We start from the raw sequence: 15,740 nt of genomic DNA on the forward strand, positions 1-15,740 counted from the left end.
TTCCACACAGCTTGATGTACTGCTCATCAAAACCTTGTTTTCAGGTAATAATCTTTACGTACGGCCAGAAACCAGGAAGGTGGAAACTGCCACAGTGCCAGGAACACCAAAAACTTCATGATGGTCAGTTGTAGAGCAGGCAGCACAGAGAGGAAAGCTTCAGAATCCAGAGGAAGATAAGACTCCGACTCTAGGATTCCACATCCTGACATTATATAGGCTGCTGCTGCTGCTAAGTCACTTCAGTCGTGTCCAACTCTGTGTGATCCCATAGACAGCAGCCCACCAGGCTCCTCTTTCCCTGGGATTCTCCAGGCAAGAATACTGGAGTGGGTTGCCATTTCCTTCTCCAATGCATGCATGCATGCTAAGTCGCTTTAGTCATGTCCGACTCTGTGACCCCATGGATAGCAGTCCACCAGGCTCATCTGTCCACGGGATTCTCCAGGCAAGAATAGTGGAGTGGGTTGCCATTTCCCTCTCCAATTATATAGGCAGAGGGTACCAGTCAGAAGCTGCAAGACAAGAATCCAAGTTCATTCATGCCAGGAATGTCAGTGCTCAGAGAAACCACTGGAGAATCAGTGGCACAGCCAGAGGCTCTCGGTCAATTCCTTCATTCTGACACAGGCTTTAAGTCAAGAACTTGCCATATTAAAGATTTTACAGGCATCAACTTCTCCTCCAGGTTTCCTCTTGGCTCGTGATATAGACTGACACCATGACACCAACCACACACCCAGCTTTCTTGATTTACTCAAATCTGCAGGACTCTTTTCAGATACTTTTGAAGCTTACTCAGCCATTGTCTCCTCAAAAAAGATTAATCAGGATACAATAGGCTGATTGAAGAAACATCCTCTTTAAAGGGGCTGTGCATTCCTCATGCTATCGCCACCCTCCTGCACATAGAGATAAGGTCAGATGACACACAGAGAAGAGCCCAGCATTGATAAGATTTTTCTGAATCTAATTGTGTCTTTTGAAAAGTTTCAAAGTCAAAGAGAAAGAAAAGAGAGCTTAACAGTTATTAATGAATCTATTGCAGCAATTCATTCATTCTACAAATACTCACTGAGTGATTTGTTGCTATTCAGTCACTCAGTCATGTCTGACTCTTTGTGAGCCCATGGACTGTAGCATGCCAGGCTTCTCTGTCCTTCACCATCTCCTGGAGTTTGCTCAGACTTATGTACATTGAGTTGGTGATACCATCCAACCATCTCCTCCTCTGTCATTCCCTTTTCCTCCTGCCTTCAATCTTTCCCAGCATCAGGGTATTTTCCAGTGAGTCAGCTCTTTAATTATTTTTATAATTTCTATTAGGAAACAAAAAAATGGAAGTATATGGAATGTAAATGGAATGTAAAGTTTACCATATCATCTAATGCAATGGGATAACTGACATTACTACTTGGGTAATTATATCTTTGCTAAACACATTTCTGTTCACGTCAAGTCATGCTCCTCCGTGGTTGACACTGCACACTCACTATTAGCACCGCCAGAAAGCAACTGTTAAGTGAATTGCTCCAGGTTCCCCTTGTAATAGACAAAAGTGTATCTATACAAATGTGTGTATATATACAAATGTATGTATGCATGTTTCTTAAAAAATGATATACCAAATGGCATTATATTCTGGACCATTCTTCCTCATTGTGCAGACAGCCTCACAACTTTGAAATCAAAGTCAGCCACTATAGATCTAGTATATAATTTCTTCCAGGGGCTTCACTATGTCGTAATTGACTCAGGCATTCCCTGAGGATGGAAATGTAAGTCATTTCTAGTTTTTGGCTATAAGAATGATGAAGCCAATGATATGCTTTTTAAATGATATTTACCAAATTATTGTGTCAGTACTCTAGATTGGCAGAGGTGTTTGAATAAATCATATGTATATTTTTGTTAAACTGTACAAAATTGCTTTTCCAAAAGACTCTAAAAATTAGTATTAACAGAAACAAAAACAGGAGCACATTTTTCCAACCTTCTTGCCAGCAGTAAATTTAAATCAGTTAAATCTTGCCAACTTGATACGTCAAAAGCAGTGTTTGTTATTATTCATTTGCATTTCCTGGATGACTATAAATGGAGCATATTCCATGTATTAATTGACCAGTTAAATTTCCTTTTCTGTGATTTACCTATTCAAATCTTTAATCTGTTCTGTTTTATTTTCCTATCATTTTAAGAACTTATGATACATAACAAATTTTAACATTCTTTACCTTTTATACCAATCACAAAGGTTTCCAATCTAACCCATAGGTTTTAATTTTATTCACAATAAATATTAGAGGTTTTAAATTCAAGTAGTTCTTTCATCTTAACCTAATTTGTATATTAAGCAATTTTAAAAATATAAGACTGGGACATCTTAAATTTGTGACATTCTAATATTCCTTCATGCAAATGTTGCATCTCTTTCTAATCTCTGGATTCCCCCACTGATTACAAACCTGGGCCCAGTCACCTATGTGTGCACTCTGATTTGGATCATTTAATAAGGGAGCAAAACCCTGAGAGGAAACCAGAAAGGAAGTCTCAGTATGGCCAGAGTTCTTATCGAGGAGCATCAGGGACTTGGTCGAATTCAGACTCCTCACCGATTGCCATACACCACACAGAAGCTGGAAGATTCTGCAGCAGTGATGGACTGGGATGGGCAATGACACAGCTGTTTCCAATAAACCAGCATTAATCAGACACAGACTAGCAAGGGGATAGGATAGGAGTTTAGAACAGAGAAGAGAGGTGAAGAGATGCCTTGGGGTGATGTGAAGCCCTGGAGGATTTGATGTTAAGATCAAAGGTCGGATCACCTTCTATTCTTCCATCAGAGGAGCTGAGAAGCACACAGGGCTGCACCGTGACTGTCCAACATTAGAAATCTGAATGCGTGCACTAAGCACAGTGTGCAGACGCAGCACGTTTCTACAGCTCATTAATGCCTTTGTCTGTTGTCATCCATTAACACTGTTCATCTCGACTTAAATAGCACCTCTTCGTGGAAGTCTCCAATGGCTTTCAAACGAAAGGAATCCTCAACTTGTGTGCAGATAATTTGATTCTATATTCATCACAATATTTATCACTCTGATATATTTTGTCTTACTGCTTCTTTGATCATGGCTTCTCTGGTTTTCTGTCCCCGTCAAGCAAACAAGCTCAAAGAGAAAAAAAAAAAAGTTGTCAACTCTATGAAGACCTAGAAGAATGCCACAGGTAGGCTCTTGATAAATGTGAGTCAACTAGAATGAATGATGGAATAAGTGAATAAATGAATGAAATAATGAGTGAAAAGCAAATCATATAATACACATGACACAGAAGGGAGGGCTTTAAGGAAGGAATTAGGAGGAAGTATAATGTGGAAACGAAAGGTTAAGTAGCATGTGGGGGAGACCTTGGAAGAGACCCTCAGGCTATGAATGTGAGTGAAGATATGAAATACACAACAAAAGAAGATTAATTAGAGAGGAATCCCATGAACAGAATTAACTATGGAAGAATTCCAATGGTGTTTATGTACAAAGATTCTTTATTGACTCAAAATTCAGTTCAGTTCAGTTCAGTCGCTCAGTAGTGTCCGACTCTCCGCGACCCCATGAATCACAGCACGCCAGGCCTCCCTGTCCATCACCAACTCCTGGAGTACACTCAAACTCATGTCCACAGAGTCGGTGATGCCATCCAGCCATCTCATTCTCCATTGTCCCCTTCTCCTCCCGCCCCCAACCTTTCCCAGCATCAGTCTTTTCCAGTGAGTCAACTCGTCGCATGAGGTGGCCAAAGTATTGCAGTTTCAATTATACAGTCACATATGGATATACAGGGTTGCACAAAAAAACAGCATGCAGTTACACATGAAGATAGGAATTCTACACACAAGTGAAGCATAGTCACTACTCAGCTGGCCCGGAAAAACCTCAAAATAGCCCCTGTACTGAAAATTCAGGAAAGATCTTTCCAATCCTTCCCTGGGTTCGTTATTCAACTGTCAGGAAAGATTTCTCCCAAGCAAATTCTCTCCACTGTTTTCTTTCTGTAATTAAGGAAAATAAATTCCAAACTGTTTCCCAGTTTTCATTCTTTTCCCAGTCTAGGTTCGTCGCACTCACTGGTTTATATCAATTCCCTATAAGTGCCACTCTTGTTCCCATAAATTTTAAATGGATGCTCCATGGTGAAAAACAGAGAAAACCAAAAAATGCTCTTCCATGAACCAAAACCATCAGAAGAAATATTACACTAGTTTTATCACTTTGCTTTTTCTCTCTATTTCTCTAAGGATACTCCACTGTTTCTTCTTCATTTATTATCTTTTGTATTCTTTTTCTGAGTGTCTTTTCCAGAATCTCCTGTTATCACTTTATTTTTTTTCTCTGTTTCTCTGGGAATACTCCACTGTTTTGTCTTCATTTATTATCTTTTATATTCTTTTTCTGAGTATCTTTTCCAGAAACTTGTGTTATCACTTTATTTCATTTTTCTCCATTTCTCTGGGTATACGCCACTGTTTCTCCTTCATTTTTATCTTTTGGAATTCTTTGTCTGAGTATCTTTTCCAGAAGCTCTTTCTCCAAGTCTCTATCTCTCTGGAAGGCTTTGTCACACAGTTTGTCTATAGCTCCCATCATCCTTTACCTTCATCCAAACTTTACTATCAAAGTGGCTTTGTTTTATTTAGGTAAATTTTACAGGCTGTGCAACATTCTCCAGCTTTTCAAACACCCGTCCTGATCATATGAAAATAAATACACACTGAGACCGTCCTCCCTGACACCTTGGGGAAACATCCTTCTGAATACTGTGTTTGGCTTACCCTGGAATACTTACATAAGCACCCATTTTCTTTGTCCTCAGCCCCCTCAATCCTCACACTTACTCTTTCAGTCTTTGACCATCACATTTCCCTCCTGGACGTCTGAAAACACTTCCACTACAATAGTGTCCTTCCTGACACCTGAGGAAGATTATCCAGAGAGAAAATCAATAAGGAAACATTAAATGACCCATTAGACAAGATTGACTTAATAGGTAATTGTAAGAGTTTCCTTTCAGTAGCAGCAGAGTACACATTCCTTTCAATGCACATGTAATATTCAATAGCACATGAAGTATTCTCCAGGACAGATCACATGCTAAGTCACAAAATAAGTTATGGTAAATTTTAGAAAATAGAAATCATACCAAATATCCTTTCCCACCCTATCTTATGAGACTAGAAATCAGGTACAAGAAAAAAAGCTCTGCAAACAACTGAAACACATGGACAGATGGAGGTGAAATTATATGCTACTAACAAATTTTGAACCACTAAAGAAATCAAAGAAGAAATCAAGAAATACCTGGAGACAAAAAAAAATGAAAACACAACAATCCAAAATCTATAGGATGCAGCAAAAGCAGCTCTAAGAGTAAAGCTTATAGTGATACAAGTTTTCCTCAGGAAACAAGAAAAATCTCAAACAACCCATGTAACTTTACATCAAAGGGACTAGAGGAAGAAAAGCAAGCAAAACCCAAATTTAATAGAAGGAAAGAAATCATATAGATCAGTGCAGAAATAAAGGAAATAGAAGCTACTAAAACAATAGAAAAGATAAATGAAACTGAGAAGTTGTTCTTTAAAGAAATAAACCAAATTGATAAACCTTTAGCCATCGCTTCTCGGCCTTTTGGCTAAGATCAAGTGTAAACCTTTAGCCAGACTCATCTGGATAACAGAGACAGAGGACCCTAAACAATACAACTAAAAGTTTTTTAAAAAGGAGAAGTTACATCTGACAGGGCTTCCCTGATGGCTCAGTTGGTAAAGAATCTGCCTGCGATACAGGAGACCCAGGTTCAATCCCTGCATTGGGAAGATCTTAGAGAGGGAAATGTCAACCCATTTCAGTAATCTTGTATGGGAAATCCCACAGACAGAGGAGCCTGGAGGGCTATAGTCAAGGGCTAAAGTTGGACATGACTTAGCAACTAAACCATCACTACCGTGACTGACAGGACAGAAATATAAAAAGAACTTAAAAGATTATGATAAACAACTATATGCAATAAGTTGGACAATTTAGAAGGAACAGACCAAATCCTACAAGTGTACAGTCTTCCAAGACTGAAACAGCAAGAAACAGAAAATTGGACTAATTAACCTATAACGGAGTGCAAAGTGTAATTTTAAAAATTCCATACAAACAGAATTCTGGCACCAGATGACTTCACAGGTGAATACTAGAAAACATGAAGAGAAAGTTAACATCTAGTCTTAATAAACTATTCTAAAAAAGTACAAAGAATGGAACATTCCAGAACCTATTCTATAAGGCTAGCATCAGCCTGATACCAAAATAAGGACAGCTACAAAAAGGAAAAAAAAAAAAAAAAGATTACAGGTTAATATCACTGATAGGCATATATGTAAAAACTCTCAACAAAATATTAGCAAACTAAAACTAAATGGATCATACACCATGATCAAGTGGGATTTATACCAGGTTGCAACAATGGTTTGATATCCATAAATCACCAGTATAATACAGCACATTAACAAAATAAAAATCATCAAATGATGTAAATGGATACAGAAAGAAACTGACTGTATTCAACATGCATTTCTGATAAAAATTTTCCAGAAAGTAGGTATTGAGGGAACGTGATGTACTGTGCTTCTGTGCTTCGTCACTCAGTTGTGTACAATTTGTTGCGACCCCAGGACTGTAGCCCGCCAGGCTCCTCTGTCGATAGGGTTTCTCCATGCAAGCATACTGGAGTGGGTTGCCATGCTCTCCTCCAGGGGATCTTCCCAACCCAGGAATCAAACCCAGGTCTCCTGCATTGCAGGTGGATTCTTTACCAGCTGAGCTATCCAGGAAGCTCCTCTCAACATAATAAAGGTATGTATGGTAAGCCTATAGCTAACATCATAATCAATGATGAGAAGCTGAAAACATTTCCTTATAGATAAAGAACAAGAAAAGGATGCCTACACTCACCTCTGTTACTGTAAATAAATGGACCTCCTACATATTTATCTAATTTTTAAAAACAAGTCACAATCCTTGTGTATATCACTGGTGACTAGAGCTTTCTCTATGTGAATCAATATTTCCTACGTATAAAGGTTCACTTTGATTCCACCAAGCTCTGCTATCAACTGACCCATAATTACTCTATTTGGAGTGACTGAGCAAGTGAGAAAGAGGGAAGCAGTCCTGAGGTCTGGGAACTGGCCTGACACTCCTGGGGTTCGGAACTGTTAGGACCTGGCCTAGGGTTACAGCTTGGAAATGACTCGCTCTTGTTGGACACAAACACTCTCACAAAGCACCAACATCAGAGAAGGGCACACAGTCACTTCTATAAATTTGACCAATTCATCATATTGGCAGTCTTCAGCACAGACAAAAACAAGGTCAGTCTGAAACCATAAAACACTAAATATCTCCCTCTCCTAGCTAAAGCATGACTGCAACTTCATTTACTATCAGAGCTTTGGTTTTCCTCTATTCTCTTCTGCTCCAGATAAGGTTTGTAAGACACTCAGTCACAGCATAAGTTATGCTCCCTTGAATCACCAATCAGAGCAGAAGGGTGCTTCCCTAAACCTTCCCCCAAATCACCTCACACAGACCCCAATTCTGTAAGAAGTCCTTTCTAACACCCAAGGTCTAAGGCACCTCTCTGATTTCCCATGGTTTACATTCTCAACTACAGTGGTTTTTTGACTAGCATGCTTTGATATCTGAATGTATAATTAGGATGGACATTACATAAGAATAAGGTGCGGCACCTTTGTCCTCACTTTAGAAATTTGCTGGGTTTAATAAAACCTAATTGGGGGAGTCTTGCTAAACAACCTTTAAAATTGCCTGAACTGTCTTTATCAGTAAGTTAAGCAGTGCAAAATCCAAGAAGTGCAACATTAATGCTCTGATTAAGGAAATGATAAGGTTGGAATTTGGTGCTTACTAAATGTCTTTTCTTTTTGAAAAACAATTCTCTTCCACCTACCCCTGCTGAGAATCATTACACTGAATGATTTATTAAGAAAAGGAAATTAAGAGATTGTAGTTAAAAGCTCTTGAGTCAGAAATTTATTAGTGGTACATTAATATATCTTGTAAAAATTCTTACCTAAGTTTTTCAGTATTTAGATTTGACTTAATTGGTGCAACCTTGTTTTTTTAAAACTTCATTTACAAATCAACAAGAGTATACCTGGTCATTCAGAAACGGTTATCGGTGTATTTGTGTACAACCAGCAATTCTTGCATAATATCTGGTATCGTTTTACTGTGGATTTGGATGATCCTCACATTAAATTTATTCTCCCTTCTCTTTTCTCTCTCTTCCTTTCTGCTCCTCTGTCTCACTTAATCACCCTGTTCATATATATACAAAAACCACACATAGTAGTATATTCTCATGTTATATGTGGGAAAATATGAAAACAATTCTCCTTCGCTACTTGATAATAGGCAGAGGAGACTATTAAATGTCAAACAAGGAGTGTCTTCTGATTGCTTCGGCTGTACTTAATTTTGAGATAAGCTGGGAACTGGGGACATGGGACCCTTTGCCAGAGTGCTCGCACCTGGACAAGGGGTCTTCTCCAGGAACAGAATACAAAGGAAGCATAAGGGACTGACAGTAAGACACAAAAAGGATAGAGAAGCAATAAGATACAAAAATGTCCTAGACCAGCTGCCACTCCTGAGGGGCCTGGAACAAAAGTAGGATAACTGTGCGTGAACCTTGCACACAGCACCAGCAAGGAGGTGGGTGGACCACCTCATATATAGCCCCTGATCAATCGCTCAGGCTGTCTCTGGCATCACTTTTAAGGACCCAAGAAAGTCTTCTTAGGGAATAAGCATGTGTACTTGATATTTGTCTGCCTGCTGCAGTACGAGCCTTGCTTGCAACTCTGCTTTGGCCTCTTTCAATTTCTTTTGTAGCAAGTGTGGGGACTGGTAAAAATATGAAAAAGAATATTTAAGAATAGCAACAGTCCATGAGGAATTGGGGAACCCTTATGTATTTCAATAGCACCTTCCCTATTATAATAGTTTCTCAGTCCATTCAGGCACAATTTGAATTTTCACAGATTGAAACCTATGTACATTAACTCTATTGCCACAGAGATCGTTGAGTCTATTAACATATTGCCATAATCTAGTTAGACAAGATTTAGAGTTCATAATCATTAAAGTCAAATTACTACATAGCATGATAATTACTTTCCCAGAGGAATATGCTCAAAAGAAATGTCCTTTCCTATTTGTATGATAACTAAAGGTAGTGGTTTTCATGTAATATTCAAGGCCTAATTCCATCTGTGAAATTCCTGGGAATGAGATGTGTTGAGGAAACCAGAGATATTGCTCAAATTATGCAACATGTGGTCATGTTTTTCAGATCATGCTAATAAACAAGAGAGGCTGAAACCACAGAACTCTTGTGGTTTTGGCAAAATCATACTCCTAACCTAGAAATCCTATTGGTCTCTTCTCAAAAGTCAACAGGTAAATTAGCATTCATTGTTGAAGTCTCACTTATTTTTTGATAAATTGACCTATCATTAGCTACATATTAGTGATGCTGTTTTAACTAATTAAATTTAATTCAAATTTTTCAATTTTGTTCATAGGAACATGTGGAAATTTTTTTGAATTTTATATAGTTGCTTTCTCTCTCGTGATCTTATTTTATTTATTGTTTCTAGCACATATTTGTATGTGCGTGTGTATGGGATTATACATATACACAACCATGTTATCTGCATGCAAATTTAATTTCCTTCATTAGTTCTAAGGTTTTTAAATTTTTTTTTCCTGCCTATTGCACTGGCTAAGACATCTGAAAAGATTTTAAATAGAAGTGAAAAGAACCAAGACCTACCCTAAATTCTTGTTTTTTATTTTAGGGGAAGGATTTCACTTCTTCTCTATTATAGATACCATTTTTGAGACTGTAGTCATTTTCACTGACTCCTAGCTTAAAGTGATGAAAAGGAAAAACTTACGGATCTCATTCAAATATGAAGGAGAAATCAAAAGCTTTACAGACAAGCAAAAGCTAAGAGAATTCAGCACCACCAAACCAGCTCTCCAACAAATGCTAAAGGGTCTTCTCTAGACAGGAAACACAGAAAAGGATTATAAACACAAACCCAAAACAACAAAGTAAATGGCAATGGGATCATACTTATCAATAATTACCTTAAATGTAAATGGGTTGAATGCCCCAACCAAAAGACAAAGAGTGGCTTAATGGATAAAAAAACAAGACCCCTATATATGCTGTCTACAAGAGACCCACCTCAAACCTAGGGACACATACAGACTGAAAGTGAAGTGCTGGAAAAAGATATTTCATGCAAATGGAGACCAAAAGAAATCAGGAGTAGCAATACTCATATCAGATAAAATAGACTTTGAAATAAAGGCCATGAAAAGAGACAAAGAAGGACACTACATAATGATCAAAGGATCAATCCAAGAAGAAGATATAATAGTTATAAATATATATGCACCCAATATAGGAGCACTGCAATATGTAAGGCAAATGCTAACAAATATGAAAGTGGAAATTAACAGTAACACAATAATAGTGGGAGACTTTAATATCTCACTCACACCTATGGACAGATCAACTAAACAGAAAATTAGCAAGGAAACACAAACTTTAAATGATACAATGGACCAGTTAGACCTAATTGATATCTGAAGGACATTTCACCCTAAAACAATGAATTTCACCTTTTTCTCAAGTGCACACGGAACCTTCTCCAGGATAGATCACATCCGGGGCCATAAATCTAGCCTTGGTAAATTTAAAAAAATCGAAATCATCTCAAGCATCTTTTCTGATCACAATGCGGTAAGATTAGATGTCAACTACAGGAAAAAACTATGGAAAATACAAACATATGGACGTTAAACAACACACTTCTGAATAACCAACAAATCACAGAAGAAATCAAAAAAGAAACCAAAATATGCATAGAAACTAATGAAAATGAAAACACAACCCAAAATCTATGGGATTCAGTAAAAGCAGTGCTAAGGGGAAGGTTCATAGCAATATAAGCCTACCTCAAGAAACAGAAGAGAAATCAAATAAATTACCTAACTCTACACCTAAAGCAACTAGAAAAGGAAGAAATGAAGAACCCCAGGGTTAGTAGAAGGAAAGAAATCACAAAAATTAGGGCAGAAATAAATGCAAAAGAAACAAAAGAGACCATAGCAAAAATCAACAAAGCTAAAAGTTGGTTCTTTGAGAAGATAAATAAAATAGACAAACAATTAACCAGACTCATCAAGAAACAAAGGGAGCAGAATCAAATCAACAAGATTAGAAGTGAAAATGGAGAAATCACAACAAACACAGAAATACAAAGGATCGTAAGAGACTACTATCAGCAACTATATGCCAATAAAATAGACAACTTGGAAGAACTGGACAAATTCTTAGATAACTTTCCAAAACTGAACCGTGAAGAAATAGAAAATCTTAATAGACCCATCACAAGCACGGAAATCAAAACCGTAATCAGAAATCTTCCAACAAACAAAAGCCCGGGACCAGATGGCTTCACAGCTGAATTCTACAAAAATTTAGAGAAGGGCTAACACCTATCCTACTCAAACTCTTCCAGAAAATTGCAGAGGAAGGTAAACTTTCAAACTCATTCTATGAGGCCACTAACACCTTAATAACAAAACCAGACAAAGATGCCACAAAAAGAGAAAACTACAGGCCAATACCACTGATGAACATAAATGCAAAAATCCTTAACAAAATTCTAGCAAACAGAATCTAACAACATATTAAAAAGATCATACATCATGACCAAGTGAGATTTATCCCAGGGATGCAAGGATTCTTCAATATCCGCAAATCAATCAACGTAATACACCACATTAACAAATTGAAAGATAAAAACCATAAGATTGTCTCAATAAATGCAGAGAAAGCCTTTGAGAAAATTCAACATCCATTTATGATAAAAGCCCTTCAGAAAGCAGGAACAGAAGGAACATACCTCAACATAATAAAAGCCATATATGATAAACCCACAGCAAACATTATCCTCAATGGTGAAAAATTGAAAGCATTTCCCGTAAAGTCAGGAACAAGACAAGGGTGCCCACTCTCACCACTACTATTCCGCATAGTTTTGGAAGTTTTGGCCACAGCAATCAGAGCAGAAAAAGAAATAAAAGGAATACAGATTGGAAACAAAGAAGTAAAAATCTCAGTTTGCAGACGACATCATCCTCTACATAGAAAACCCTAAAGACTCCACCAGAAAATTACTAGAGCTAATTAATGAATACAGAGTTTGAGTGAACTCCGGAAGTTGGTGATGGACAGGAAGGCCTTTCGTGTTGTGGTTCATGGGGTCACTAAGAGTCGGACACGACTGAGTGACTGAACTGAACTGAACTGAACTGAAAGTTGCAGGATATAAAATCAACACACAGAAATCCCTTACATTCCTATACACTAACAATGAGAAAACAGAAAGAGAAATTAAGGAAACAATTCCATTCACCATTGCAAAAAAAGAATAAAATACTTAGGAATAAATCTACCAAAAGAAACAAAAGACCTATATATCGAAAACTATAAAACACTGATGAAAGAAATCAAACATGACACAAATAGATGGAGAAATATACCATGTTCATGGATTGGAAGAATCAATATAGTGAAAATGAGTATACTACCCAAAGCAATCTATAGATTCAATGCAATCCCTATCAAGCTACCAACAGTATTTTTCGGAGAACTGGAACAAATAATTTCACACTTTGTATGGAATTACAAAAAACCTCTAATAGCCAAAGCAATCTTGAGAAAAAAGAATGGAACTGGGGGAATCAACCTGCCTGACTTCAGGCTATACTACATAGCAACAGTAATCAAGACTGTATGGTACTGGCACAAAGACAGAAACACAGATCATTGGAACAAAATAGAAAGCCCAGAGATAAATGCACGCACCTATGGACACCTTATCTTTGACAAAGGAGGCAAGAATATTCAATGGAGAAAAGACAGTCTCTTTAACAAGCGGTGCTGGGAAAACTGGTCAACCACTTGTAAAAGAATGAAACTAGAACAATCCTTAACACCATACACAAAAATAAACTCAAAATGGATTAAATATCTAAATGTAAGACCAGAAACTATAAAACTCCTAGAGGAGAACATAGGCAAAACACTCTGACATAAATCATGGCAGGATCCTCTAAACCCACCTCTCAGAGTAATGGAAATAAAAGCAAAAATAAACAAATGGGACCAATTAAACTTAAAAGCTTTTGCACAACGAAGGAAACTATAATCAAGGTGAAAGCCTACAAAATGGGAGAAAATAATAGCAAACGAAGCAACTGACAAATAATTCATCTCAAAAATATACAAGCAGTTCTTGCAGCTCAATTCCAGAAAAATAAACGACCCAATAAAAAAATGGGCCAAAGAACTAAACAGACATTTCTCCAAAGAAGATATACAAATGGCTAACAAACACATGAAAAGATGCTCAACATCACTCATTATCAGAGAAATGCAAATCAAAACCACAATGAGGTTCCATCTCACGCCAGCCAGAATGGCTGCTATCAAAAAGTCTACAAACAGTAAATGCTGGAGAGGGTGTGGATAAAAAGGAACCCTCTTACACTGTTGGTAGGAATGCAAACTAGTACAACCAGTATTGAGAACAGTGTGGAGATTCCTTAAAAAGCTGGAAATAGAACTTTCATACGACCCAGCAATCCCTCTGCTGGGCATACACATTGAGGAAACCAGAATTGAAAGAGACACGTGTACCCCAATGTTCATCGCAGCACTGTTTACAATAGCCAGGACACCGAAGCAACCTAGATGTCCATCTGCAGATGAATGGATAAGAAAGCTGTGGTACATATACACAATGGACTATTACTCAGCTATTAAAAAGAACGTATTTGAATCAGTTCTAATGAGGTGGATGAAACTGGAGCCTATTATGCAGAGCGAAGTAAGTCAGAAAGAAAAACACCAATACAGTATATTAATGCATGTATTTGGAATGTAGAAAGATGGTAACGATGACCCTATATGCAAGACAGCAAAAGAGACACACATGTAAAGAACAGACTGTTGGACTCTGTGGAAGAAGGCCAGGGTGGGATGATATGAAAGAATAGCATTGAAACATGTATATTATCATATGTGAAACAGATCACCAGTCCAGGTTCGATGTATGAGGCAGGGTGCTCAGGGCTGGTACACTGGGATGACCCTTAGAGATGGCATGGGAAAGTAAGTGGGAGAGAGGGCTTGGATGGGGAACACATGTACACCCATGGCTGATTCATGTGAATGTATGGCAAAAACCACCACAATATTGTAAAGTAATTAGTAATATATATATATAAATTAAAAATTTTTTAATTAAAATAAAAAAATAAAAACTGAAAAAAAAGGAAAAGCTTACAACTATGAATACTCTACATAGCAAAGCTCCAATTAAGATTTATGGATGGCTGAAAAACTTTGCAGACAAAAGATAAGAGTTCAGAATCTCCAAACTAGCTGTATAAGAAGTGTTAAAGAGGCTTCTTTAAGAGAAAAAGAAAAGGCCACAAATAGAAACATGAAAATTAAGAGAGGAAATGTACATTGGTAATGATAAGTATATAATACAGACAGAAAATCAACCACATATAATGTTAGTAGGAAGATTAAAAGACAAAGGCAGTAGAATCATCTGTATGCACATCAAGCAGTTGAGGTATATACAAAACAGATGTAAAATATCATGTCAAAAACCATAATGATGAGAGGAGATTCACAGTACAGGATTTTAAGATGTGTTTCAAATGAAGAGTTCAGCAACTTAAATTAATTACATATAGATGGGCTACTACCTGTAAAACACAAGGGGACCAAGATCTGAAAATCTACATACACACAGAGAGAATGAAAAAGAATCCAAACACAACACTGATGACCAAGTCACAAAAGAAGAGAACAAAAGAAAAAGAAAAAAGAACTACAAAAATAACCCCCAAACAACTATAAACTGGCAATAAACACATACATATCAATCATTACTGTAAATCACTGGATTAAATGCTCCTATTAAAAGATATGGAAAAGGTCAGGTTTTTTAAAATTTTTTATTAGAAAACTGAAACTTACAATGTGTTTATATCACTCACTGAGTACATGGCATTTAAAAACAATATCATTACAGAAAGATAACAAAAATACCAAGTGTTAAAACCTATGGGATATGGAAAACATTATCCACTGAGGCCTTAAATGTAGTAGACTTTACATAAAAAGGAAAAGCAATGAGTATACAAGTATACAGCCAGTTTAAGAAGTTAGCAAAATAAACAGAACAATCATAAAGAAAAGAAAGCAACTAATACATACCAGGTATTAATGCAATAAAAATAAAGATAAAATTGAGAGGCTCAACAGAATCAAAACTGCCTTAAAAAGCTTCTCTAAAAACGGAAACATCAGGTAACAGTAATCAATAAGAAAAATCTTGCAAATAAACAATACTCAAAATGGGAATTACTCATAGAAGCATTAAGAATATAAATAATAGAAACAACTTTATGCCTATACATTCAAAGATTAGTTGTTTCGTATACAGGGTTATCATTATCATCTTTCTAAATTCTATATATATGCGTTAGTATACTGTATTGGTG

At 37.0% G+C, this 15,740-nt stretch overlaps 1 protein-coding gene across 6 annotated transcripts in view; it reads right to left on the bottom strand.

Annotated features, from left to right (window-relative positions):
* LOC129536248 (uncharacterized) overlaps nt 1-15,740 on the bottom strand; it is a 56,471-nt gene that overhangs the window by 24,094 nt on the left and 16,637 nt on the right. For 2 of the 6 annotated variants that reach the window (XR_016037563.1, XR_008681780.2), the window contains exons 2-3: nt 2,829-3,173; nt 1,076-1,319 (exon numbers count right to left, since the gene is read on the bottom strand). The exons of 2 other annotated variants lie outside the window; for them this stretch is intronic. The gene's annotated coding sequence lies outside the window, so the exon portion shown is untranslated. Of the gene's footprint in view, nt 1-62; nt 516-1,075; nt 1,320-2,828; nt 3,174-15,740 lie in introns of all 6 variants that reach the window. 2 more of the 6 variants (XR_008681778.2, XR_008681779.2) reach the window with 2 other exon arrangements.

Source organism: Moschus berezovskii, chromosome 6 (assembly GCF_049115385.1).
Source record: "Moschus berezovskii isolate FMDL1 chromosome 6, NW_MosBer_1.0, whole genome shotgun sequence".
In the NCBI taxonomy this organism is placed as follows: Eukaryota; Metazoa; Chordata; class Mammalia; order Artiodactyla; family Moschidae; genus Moschus; species Moschus berezovskii.